This window comes from Equus caballus, chromosome 31, assembly GCF_041296265.1.
Source record: "Equus caballus isolate H_3958 breed thoroughbred chromosome 31, TB-T2T, whole genome shotgun sequence".
NCBI lineage: Eukaryota > Metazoa > Chordata > Mammalia > Perissodactyla > Equidae > Equus > Equus caballus.
The window spans coordinates 20145974-20158570 of record NC_091714.1 but is presented as its reverse complement, the minus strand read 5'-3'; the positions used below and the strand labels follow the sequence as shown (position 1 = coordinate 20158570).

Below are 12597 nucleotides of genomic sequence, written 5' to 3'. Positions count from 1 at the left end.
ATTATTCAGATACTCAAGATTGTTTTCTACAACTTGGTTTTACTAATATGCTAACATTTAGAGCAGATAAATAAATGAAAGACGGAGAGGACCTTGAAGTTGGGGTGATCTTGATGAGAGCTGTAAGACGACAGCAATATTTTTAAATGGACATTTGTTCATAGTCATGTTTGTTATACATTTTATATTTAATTCACTTACCTCTCTCCCAAAATTTCCAGTGATGTGAAATAAATTAGCTGTCATATTTTATATCAGTAGGGAGCGAAGGAGCTGTCTCCCTCTTTGGAGCTGAGTTTTTACAGGAAGATGTGGACATGTGGTATGACTGGTATTTTGCTTCCTGATCTAAAAAAGTTCCTTGAAATGAAGAGAAAAATCCACCTTTCACTGGACATCTACTGTAGTCACTGAGATATTGTGGTAGAAAAATTTCTCTGTAAATTAGAGGTGAGTTTGTGTAAATTTTATCACCTTGATTATCCCTATTGGAGGTGGAACATTTTTTTCCCTGTGACTGCCTATTGCTTTTTCTGTCGTGGCACAGCTATGGTTGGAAGATGCTCCGTAGGTTTTCTTTAAGGTAAAGTCAATTGGAAAGATTTAGAAATATGATGAAATAGTTTAATCATAGGGGATATGCATTTGACACATTTTGTGCTCCTTCCTTAGCATATATACTTGTCTCTCCCCACTTTTCACAAACTACCTTGTATATCAAGGGTTAAGCATAAAAAATATGCTCAATAAACACACATTGGATTCATAAAACCAGGTCAGCTGACTGTTGGATGCTTTCCTAATGATGCTGTTTGACTACGAGAGTCTCCCTCAACCTTCTTACCTTTCCAAAAACTGCCTAACTTTGACTCCAAAGCATGCATGAACTAAAATATTATGCAGTTCCTACACAAAAGACTTATAAATATCCACCATTATTGCTGTTATTAATATTCTTTTGTTTTAAAGAGAAAAGTACCAGCTCCTCTCGTTTCAGAGCAAATAACACAACTGTAAAAGCTGTTGCCAAGCAACCTGCATTCACAGCTCAGATGGGCTGAAGTGTTTATATTCATATGTGGATAAAATTGACCCACTCCTTCTCTGAAAAAAATATATATGAAGTCTTTGAGATATTGCTACTAAGATTTTAGGGTGTGGGTCATGGCATTATTGTTTTATAGAAGGTTCCAAAACTGACACATCCAGCATATATCTCTCCTTCACAATACAGTATAAGTCACAATACAGTATATGTATCTGGTTTGGGGTCTGTTTCCCCATTACGTTGTCAGTTCCTGAGGATGAGTGTTGTGTTCTACTCATTACACAGGAAAGGATCCTATACATAGCCAGCATTCCATAAGTGTGTGATAGATGCATTAAAAATGATTTTATACAAGTGTTTGTGCTATATGCTTTCTAAAATATATTTCCTTACTAGAATTTAGAAGAAGCTGTTAGATTAAAAAATCAAGCAATATTAAATTATGATAAGCCAGAACTGAAGCAAAAAGTTAAAAAGTACTAAAATTATAACAATTTAGAATTAGAAGAAACTTTATGGTCTATATATTCCAGTGGTCTCAACCTTAGTTCTCATTTGAATCACACAAAGAGCTTATACATTTAACTGGGCTAGGATGAAGTTTTGAATTAGGGTATTTTTTTTAAAGTTCCCCAGATATTTCAATTGTAGGATTGAGAACCTAGATGAATGTAGTCTAACAGTCTCATTTTATGGTGTAGAAAACAGCCCAAGACACAGCATGAGGTTGTGGAAAGAATATAAGCTCTGGAGTCACCTGTCAGCCACCTGCCAATGTCCGATTTTAGCCATCAGTTCCTCACTGTAAAATAGAGGTAATATCTACTTGTATGATCCCACGGGTGATTGAATGGGATGACATGTGCTGTGCACCTAGAACCATGCATGGTGGGAGCCTGGCAAGGACTGACCCTTCTCTTAACAATTTTATGAGTGAACATAACCTTGATCCACTGACTTCCAGACTCTTCAGTACCATGGAAAGCAGCACAGGATACGTCTAGCTTTGGTTTTTACCCTGGGAAAGACCTAGCATGAATCTATCTGTCAAGATCCATGCAGGAAACATGAGGCACCCACAAGGGTAAATGAAGAGAGTTTAACAATGGAACTTTTTTCAAAGGTGTGGCAAGGTTACAGGAACCACCAAGGAACCATGAAGCAGGGCAGGGCCTGAAAGATCAAGGGGTCAGAGTGGTTATCAGCACCTGGTACTACTTGGGGCTGCTAGAAATAGGCCACCTGGCAGAAGCTGCATCTCAATTACAGGAACAGAGCTAGTAGATAAACTGCAGACTGGCAGAAAGAGAGGCGGGAATGAATCCCTCTCTCCTCCTGCTCTCTAATTTTCTGCTTGTGATCACATTGGCTAAGACAGAGGACAAGGAAGCCCAGTTGATGCAATTCATAAGGGTCAGTCTCTTGGGGCCTGAGCAGAGTGAAGAAGGATGGAGAAGGCTCCAAAAGGATGATCAGAAGATATCTAAGCAATTACTGGGCTTCTTCTCTATGCTGGGTTCTTTATGTGCATGATGTCTTTAAAGCCTGTGTTACTTTGGGGCGAATCCAAATGAACATAAATTGCCTCAAATTACTGACATTCTCTGTGGCACTATTGCTATTGTATGTGTTAATCTAGTGATTATCTATCTATCATCTATCTATCTATCTATCTGTCTATTTATCTATCTTCTATCTACTTAACTTTTGTTTATAAGCTATGATCTACATACATTCTTTCAGCACTTCAAATGTATTGGAATCCTACCAGGAGTCTCTCTTTGCTCCTCTCCTACCTGACAATGCCTTCCTTCCCTAAGATTCCCAGCCTTCTCCAACCGTTTAGATCCATACCTGGGTTCTTTCCTCAACCCTAGCTGGTTTCCTATCGGCTTGCAGCCTTGTTCTAAATAATTTATCCTAACTCTGTTTTCCATTTTTTATGGTAAATTTCCCTATACTAACCCTACTGAGCATCCTCATCCTCACCTGGTAGGGGAGATATTTTATAAAATACGTATTGAGGACCTGCAGACAGCAAATGTTCTGTTGCTCTTTTCTCTTTGTCCAGTGCTGAAGGGACTGGCTTATTCAGTAATTGGGATTTAGGGATCAAGAACTAGGGAAATCTTAGGCTTTCGAAAAAATTCTCAGCCAGATTTATGAGAATTCAGTTAAGAAGTATCTCATAATAATATCGAAGAGGAGCAAGGACCTCATAGTTGACTTGAACATGAGCTGGCGGAGAAAAGGGACAGCATTCTTAGGAACAGCTTGAGCAAACTTTCAGGGTCAGGCATGGGTTCCATGTGCTCAGGGGCACAACGACAACACCATCCTATCTGGAGCGAAGAGTTCTTGATGAGACGGGATTATATTACCCACCATTTATGGTGTGCCTACTGCGTGTCTGGAACTGTACCACATCACTTACATATATACAACCTCTGTTATGCACTGAATGCTGGTGCCTCTCCCACATATTCATATGTTAAAACCCTACCCCCCCATACAATGGTATTGAGAGGTGGGGCCTTTGGAAGGTAATTAGGTCATGAGAGTGGAGTCCCCATGAATGGGATTAGTGCCCTTATGAAAGAGACCCCACAGAGCTCCCTCATCTGCTCTCCACCATGTAAGGGTGCAATGAGGAAATGGCCATCTGCAACCGGGAGAAGGACTCTCAATGTAACCTGATGCCCTGGTCTCAGACTTCCAGACTGTAGAACTGTGAGAAATAAATTTCTGTTGTTTATGAGCCACCCAGTCTATGGTATTCTGTTATGGCAGCCTGAGCTGGCTAAGATCTTTACAACACAGAAAACTGTGTCACACATCCAGCAAGCAGTAGAACCTGGTTAAGGACTCAGATCTGTCTGCCTTCAAAGCCTACGGTCTCTGCAGGGCAGAATGCTGCCTTATTTTATTATATAGGATTGGTGAAGGAGGGCAGATGTCAGAGATCTTTGAGAACCAGAAATAAGGAGTGTGGAAAGATCTGGTTGACATTAGACAGAAATTTCCATGTGCATCATTTACAGAAGAACATTTCCTAAAATGATCATACCCGCCCCCAAAGATTCCCAAGAAGTTAGGCATATTTTAATCTTTTTTTGACTCTGCAAATATTTTTTCAATCAGCCACCATGAAATCAGTTGCATAAAATTCCTGGGCTCTGTCTAAACCCTCCTGAATCTGGTAATTATTTTCCTCTATGCATTGCCTGAGAGGTTGTAGGGATAATAAGGAGAACAAGCGATGGCCAGCTTAGAATATTGTCCCATCACCATCTCCACTTTTTCATAAAGAATTTTACAGTATACTGGATGTGAGAGGCCTTGAAATGATGCTGTCTGAGGTACAGGAATTGCTTAACACAGAGAAGAGAACTTTTGTGGGGCCATACTAACATTTTTCATGTATGGAGACTACTTATAATATTATTTATGTTATTTAGTTTTTGCTATATCTCATCTACTTCAAGCTTTCTAAGCAGTCATGCTCAGTCCTGGGAAGGCCACCTGCCCTTCAGACAGAGAACCCGAGGTAATCCAGAGGCAATGGCAACAAACCTTTGAGCAATCCAGATTTTGATTAATGCAGGAGGCTTTGTTACAAGTCACATCGAATGCTGGAAGTGGGTTTATATTAGTAAAACTGTTGTCTTAATTAGCACTACGAGTGTTAGTAATGGGCTTTCATTAATGAAGTAAAATGTATTGAAGATATATGGGTTGGCTAAAATATTTTAGAGATACTCTAAATAGGGGATAAGAAACTAGTAATAGCTATGGTCTGTAGCCTCAGGGAAATTCCCAGACTCAATCCCTAAATAATACTCTGTTCAGCCACTGATTTAGGAAAGTTTCTAATGGAAACCATTGGGATAACAGAATCCTATCTCTGGAATGTTCTTCTGTCCACCTTGAGGAATCCTTTCAGGCCAGATATAGTCAGAGCACCTAAAAAAAAGACAGAAAACCAGAGAATGTTTCAGCTTAAAGAATGTGATTATGACTATTTTGTGCCTGCTTCCTAATCAACATTTATTCAATAAATATCTATGTGTTTGCCAGAAGTAGCCAAGCTTTAAGCACCTCTGATCTTCGAGGGCCACTGTTACAAGTAAAAAGAACCCAAGAGTCTTAGATCAGTCAGCAACAGTCAACTTTCCTTATATTCCAACTACTTTATTAGCCATGCAGGTTTTTCTGGGTAGTTTGGGAATCGGATAAGTACTGATAACTTTTTGTATATATTTGATCTAAGTTCTAATCAGCTAGTGTAAGTATAGGACTTTTGGGTCAAGCTTCTTTCTAGGTTGGAGACAGCCTATATTAGCAAATTTTCATTGCCTAGCTATTCCTATTGGTCCGGTTAGTAAGCTCTCATTTATGTACTCAGTTTGGAGAATAGGAGCAGAACCAGAAATGAAGCCATGAGTTCACTAATCATTCTTCTCTGCTGTGGCCGTAGCTTTGGGTATTTATTAGCTATTGCTGATAATTTAGAGGGATGTTAATTGCAAAATTGATGACTGCGCCTATTTTGCCACTTCTATTCTCAACCTGATTTGGTTTTTTTTTTCCTAATTGATAGCTGCTGCCTTTACTATGAGTTATTAACAATAAGAGAGAGTTTTATTGTTTGATAAAGTGATACATTATTCTTTTGTTCTTAAGGTTAATTGTGGTTCCTTGTGTCCCATTTATTCTTTAACATTTCCAAATGGGTACAAGTAAACACACTATTGAAAACATAAATATAATTGTGTAGGAAGATAATCTAAAATAAAGATCACAAATGCATTTGTGTTAAGGGGCAGGAATGATAACATAAATGTGCAAGAGGTGGGTGTAAGGCAATAGGGAAAATAGGAACTATGGCCCCACTGAAAAACATCTGTAATTCTTTTTTTCCTGAGCTATTCAAATAAAACCAGCCTCTGGGTCCAATAGATTGTACCAAGCAAAATATTAGAAATAAAATTGATGCTTTCTACAATTCAAGGCTTTTATAAATAAATATCTTGAAGAAATTGATATTCTGTGTGCTTAAAAAAATTTGTCATAATTGCTATTTATTTATACTATTACCAAAAATGATATAAAGGTGATTTCTAAAGTCAAGAGAATATGACCAGATTTTATACAGATTGAGATAATTATAGCAAGATCCCAGAGAGTGGTTAAATATTCAAAACTTGCTTTCCCATCACAAACATATAATGAGTACATTCATTTTTCCAGAATGACTACATTTTGTAGTCTCAAGATTAATGATCATGTGACAATTAGTCATTATATTGAAAAGTAAAATGTAATTGAGAAAGCTCTAGGGAGCACAACGCTTTCCTTATAGCTATAAGCCAAATATATAAGTCTCACAGAAAGAACCTTCATCTTCAACTGTCTAGCATTTATGGTCTTAGTGCCTTCAAAGGATGTGACTTATGAATGTTTCTCTTAGTGACATAACGAAATAATCTGGCCAGCTCATTGAATTGTATTCTGCAAGCTCTGTTGTAGTAGCTGAACTCTTCTCAATCTCCTGAATTTTGTCCTGTTAAAAACATTTAGCTTCTGATGTTAACTTTCAATTTTAAACAGGGCTGGATTAAATCATGTTTACAATTTTAAAATTCTACAAAGATTAGAGTCAACGACAACAAATAAACAGGACAGTCTCTTTGTTTTTGGAGTCTTATTCCATAACATTTCAGGAGAAAGCTCTCAGTCATTAGGAAATATACTTCAGTGAGCAGGTACTTGGACCAATTTGCCTTCAACAACTCTGCAATATTTGAGTTTGTACCTGCTGCTCAGGCAACTCTGCCAGGACGGACCAGAGTAGTTTGCTGTGGCCAAGAGCAATAGCTTTGGTGACAGATTCTTTGACTTGGAAAGTCAGTAGGATTCACAGATCAGGCTTCTGCGGAGGGGCAGGGCTCAATGGGAGCTCATTCGCCAAGTGAAAAAGAGCTCTTTGTAATAGTTTTGGAAGGCAGAGCTGATAATCTGTGGAAGTCAGTCTGTGGATGTACACCCTCAACAGAGAGAAGATCAAAGGAGGAATTAAGCTGAAGGGCTAAGGGTTAAATATTGTTTATTAATAGTCATACCCAGAATACATTCCACAGAAATGTCAGTTTACCATGTTCTATCATGGTTTGTGTATTTTATATCTGTTATTTCTTGATTGATGCAACATCTAAAATGCCAGAACCATATTTTTTCATTTTGTATACCCAATACATGAAACATAATAGGTACTTGATATATGTTGTACTTTAATTAAACTGGACATATTAATAAAGACTCTTTTGTTTTCAAGTTACAGAAAGCTATGTGAGCTAACTTAGGTGAAAAAGATGAATTTTTACTAGGGAGAAGACCACATTCATGGATCAGAAAAATAACTGGTACCAGGCTCATAAATGTCGATGGGATGTTCTCTCATCTCTGCTCCTCGCAAAATACTTCTCTCTTCCTCTACAGACCAACTTCCTCTTCTCCTTCAGCTCACATGGTGGAACAAACACATGGCTGTCAGTAAGCACCCACATTTCCATGATATGAGACCAGGCTGCTGGTGAGGAGAGATATCTCTTCCTCAGCCCCAGTTCTAAATTCTCTAGGAAGGGAGGCTGTTTGTTACAGCTTGGGATCAATTGCCGGTTCATATCTGGCAAAGGTCTTGGGGTCACCTGGCTGCCTGTAACCCAGTGCTATAGCTACATGGATGCAGGAGGCAGATGTTAGGAACGGGCAAATGAAACAATTCTAAAATTTAGTGGTGCACTAATTTAGAAGAAATGATGTTAGAGCAGTGTAAGAAATACATATACATATATATAAATATCATACATTATATACTATATATAATACTATGTGTAATATACAATCAATTGTAATTTAACATATAGTAGCATACATTATATAAAATATATTACATTTTATATAATAATTTTTGCTGTGTATTATATGCACAATAAAATCAATCTACTTTTTAAAGACTCATCCTGGTCTTAGTAAACCTGTAGAAGGAGGAAATGGACCTATATTAGATGTTTCCCTAAGAAGCTTTTGTTGGATGCTGGTTCTTAAGAATTGAGAAGATTGTCTCCATGCCCTAGCTGTCGTAAATAATTCTGAAAAGAACACACGAGTGCATCTATCTTTTCAAATTAGTGTTTTTTGCCTTCTTTGATGACTATCCACAAGTGGAATAGCTGGATCATACGGTAGTTCTAATTTTAAGTTTTTAAGGAGTCTCTGTACTACCTAAGTGCCTATTGATGGATGAATGGATAAAGAAGATGTGGAATAAATATAAAATGGAATATTACTCAGCCATAAAAAGATGAAATCTTGCCATTTGTGACAACATGGATGGACCTTGAGGATATTATGCTAAGCAAAATAAGTCAGATGGAGAAAGACAAATAGCATACGATTTCACTCATATCTGGAAGATAGGAACCCCCCCAAAACAAACACATAGATACGGAGAACAGATCAGTGGTTACCAGAGGGGATGTGGGGAGTGGGGAGGGCAAAAGGGGTAAAAGGGGACATTTGTATGGTGATAGTTGGAAACTAGACTTTTGGTGGTGAACATAATATAGTACATACAGAAGTTGAAAAATAATGATGCACCCCTGAAATGTTTATAATGTTAGAAACCAATGTTACTCCAATAAAAAAAAAAAGAGCAAAAAGAAAAAAAGGAGAGTTGGGAAGGAAGCCAGTCCTCTGCTCTGGCAAAGCTCTAGGTCTATGGAGGACAGCTTGCTGCTTAATAAAGCTGCTTTCTTTGCTCCCTCTCCCCGTCCCTTTTCTTTTCCATCCTAGGTTAACCCACAGCAGTGTGGCTGCTTCTGTTCTAAAAAGCTCTGTGGATGCTAAGAACTTAATCCTCATGAATGAAAAGAGCCGCAAAGATATGAGAAAAGCTGTATAAATTACTGCCAAGATAGGAAAATCGGATTGGCAGTAAATATAATAGAGGCAGGCAGATGTACAAAGGATTCAATGTATTTATTTAACTTGTTTTCACACATTGAAGACTTTATATGCACATTTCCTCTATTGAACAAGTATTTTGGTATCATCCAGAGTTTTCTATATACTTTCTACGTATTTAACATTATGATTGAGCTCTTATATTGTTCTAGAAACTTTTCTAAGCATTTTACTTATTATCCCATTTAATTGACATAATAACTTATAAGGTAGTTTGTTAGCCTCTTTTTGTTAAGCAGGAAACTGACTCACAGGAAGGTTAAATATCACATCAGACAGCGTGTGGTGGAGGGAAAACTAGACCCATTGGGTTCCAGAGCTCGCCTTAGTATGCATTTCATATAAACCTTGCCTACCATTTCTGTGCAGGTACAGTGGCATGATAAGTTATGTGGCTGATAAAATTAAGGAACATATTACTGGAAATATTTTAATAAGTGAGAATTGTGAAATTATATAACAGCAAGAAAAGCATAGCATGATTTCCTCTGCTTCTCTTGACTCTAAGGTGACAGATGGGACTATTTTAGCAAGATGAATGTCTTGAAGCACTTCGGGGTTTCTAACATTTTACTTTTCAGTTCAGACAATTGTTTGATTAATGAAGTACTGGTTTGAGTTTCCCTAATTTTCAGGCTTAAAAACAAGATCCCTGAAAGAATATACGATAGGTCTAAGTGGAAACTTGAGCAGCCATCTATCTATTTTCAAATAGCACCATTTAAATGATCACAGACAGAATTGCATAGATTAAAACTATAAAAATATGTTGTCGAACTTCCCTCTTTAACCCTCTCATAATCAGGCATCTTAAATATCAACTCCTTGCCATTGTCTCTTCTTCCTCCCACTCTAATTTTAATTGACTTGAATCCCTAAAGCCCCATCAGTAAAATAACTTCCAAATTAGTTTCCCAATCCTCTTTGCATAGAGCTTTTCTAACTTCAACATCCTTTCATGTTTGTTCTTGCTTTAATTTTATTTTCAGAGGTGAGTGTCACATTCACAAATGGGCAGCCCTGGAGAAGGCAGATCATACAGTATTCTCCATTGAATTATTCGTGACCTAGAATTCAAACATTAGAAGTGAGGGAGAGACTTGCTGTATAGATCTGGCATATACAGTTGGAAACTACCTTAGGCCAAAAGCAGCAGATGCTCTGTTTTCACAGTTGTTTATAAGCATCCCATGAAAGTAAAGACACCTTGTCTGTCTAATCTGGTCTCAGCATTTGATTTGGGCATATGGATGAAGGCAGAATTTGTGCAGAGTGATCCTTATAAATCAACTCATATCATGTCTCTTATCCACACTGATCCCTCCAATCTCATTCCTTCCCATCTTCAAAGCTTGTACCAAAATCCTCCATGATCTGGTCCCCTCTGATCGCATCTTTTAACCCTGATTCCAGTGACTCTGTTAATTTTGCTCAGCGCATTCCTATATGGACACCTTTCCATTTCTAGTTCCTTCTGCCTGAAATGCTCTTGCTGAGACGTCCCCAAGGCTCACACTTTCACCTTCTCTATGTCTTTCCTCAAATGCGTCTCAGTGAAGCTTTCTCTCACCACCCTCATCTTACCTCCTCCTCTGGTACCTTCTCTTTTCCCCCTAAAAGTTATATCTATCTTACATTTAACATATTTCACTGACTTTTTTCTTGATTATTTTGCTTCCTAAAGGTAGATATTTCTGTCCGTTTTATTCACTAGTATATCCCCAGTGTCTAGAACAGTACCTTGGTAAAATATTTGTTGAATAAATGAAAGAATGACAGACTACATATGCAAGAAATAGAGGTAATAAAGGAGTGTGCGATTAATTCCTTAATGGTGTCACAAAATATTTGGAAAGACTTCCTGCAGGAGGTAACATTAAAACTGGGTTTTTAAGGCTCAATAGGAATTTTCCAGGAGGGCAACTTGAAAGACGGCATTCCACACAGTCGAAACAACATGTACAAAGGCACAGATACAAAGCCATAGGATGTGTTTGGAAAACTCCAAGCTTTAAAATATTGACGAATTTTACTATGTATTAAAATAAAGATATCAGAAATTATTCTTTAAATAATGGAAAGCCTATGAGGAGTTTTAAGGATGAATGATGGAGAATCATGCTATGCTCTGGCAGCAATGAAAAGCATGAATTCCAGGAAATGGAGGCTTGACTTAGGGAAACAGGTTAAAAGCCTTAGTAACAGTGCAAGCTGAGGAAGATGAGGAAGAGACGTTCTACAGCGTGTATGTGGAGGAGTGGTAACAAAAAGAATTAACAGGAATAAATGATTTACTGAGCGTGTGTGTGTGTGTGTGTAGGAGGTTTAGAGAAATGGAGGAGCTGAACTTATAATGTTGATGAAAAATAGGCTTGTTCAGCTGAATTGCCCCATCTATCTTTTGTTTGTTGACACTGATGCATTTCTTGGGATAATTTCTGGACTGTTCACTTTTATTTGATAGATCTCGAGAGTTCCAGACTCTGGTTTATTGCTAAGGTGATGCAATTAGGAGGATGATGGACCTTTCTTTCTTAAAATCAATGAAAATATCAGCAAAACAGTCTAAGCTATATTTTCTCTCAACATGTATAATCTTAAAACCTTCGGTAAGCTCTCAAGACTGCTGAACTTTATCTTGAAGTAATAGAAAACTATTGATTTTGATTCACTCACATAAAATAAGAACTATTCTCAACAAATCCTCTGCATAAAATTAGTCTGCATGTGAAATATATCACTGTCTGCTATTGCCAGCTCAGTGTGCATTATTTAATAGAAAGAACATAAACTTTAAGTCACAGTGACCTGGTCTGAATTCCATACTTGCAAGAAGACCTTTGGCAAAATTACCAGATCACCGAGTACAGTAAAAATAATACCTACATTGCAGGATAGTTTTGAGGTTTAAATGAGACACACATATGTATAAGTCTAGGATTCTTTAATTAGAATAACAAAAACTGACTCTGGCTAATGAGTAGAAGGGATTTAAGTCAAAACTTAAAATATTGACATGAAGCTAGAGAATGTGCAGCAATGGGCAGAAACTAAGGCAGCAGGAACCACAGAAATTGTCTCATATCCTAATGGTCTGGATGTCACCACTAGAAAGGATATGTGCCAACTACGTTTTTCATCCTTGTGTCACCTGCTCAAGACTATAAGTCCTGGGAGAGAGTATCCAGTTGGCTCATTTGGTCCCTCCCAGCGTCCATACCAAGACGCCAATCTGGGAATTTCCATCCCAACAGAGCCTCACAAGGAAACTGAGAGGCTGGGGAAAGGAGAATGTATTCTTGCTGGCCAAAAACATTAAAGTTATGACTTTCAGGTGGCCCATTCAACTGATGGCTTTGGAGCTGTTTTGACCATAATCTGCAGCAAGAAATACATATTACATTACCACCTAGAGTTCACAGATGTGTATGTATGTACATGTGTATTTATGTATCACCAAGACAAAAGTTTCTCTAAACCAAACTTATTCTTAGTATATGTGTTGTACTTGTTTCATTTTATTC

At 37.7% G+C, this 12597-nt stretch overlaps 1 protein-coding gene across 14 annotated transcripts in view; it reads left to right on the top strand.

Annotated features, from left to right (window-relative positions):
* The window catches only part of GRM1 (glutamate metabotropic receptor 1), a 374689-nt gene that overhangs the window by 194864 nt on the left and 167228 nt on the right, over window positions 1-12597 (top strand). The gene's annotated exons all lie outside the window — the stretch shown is intronic.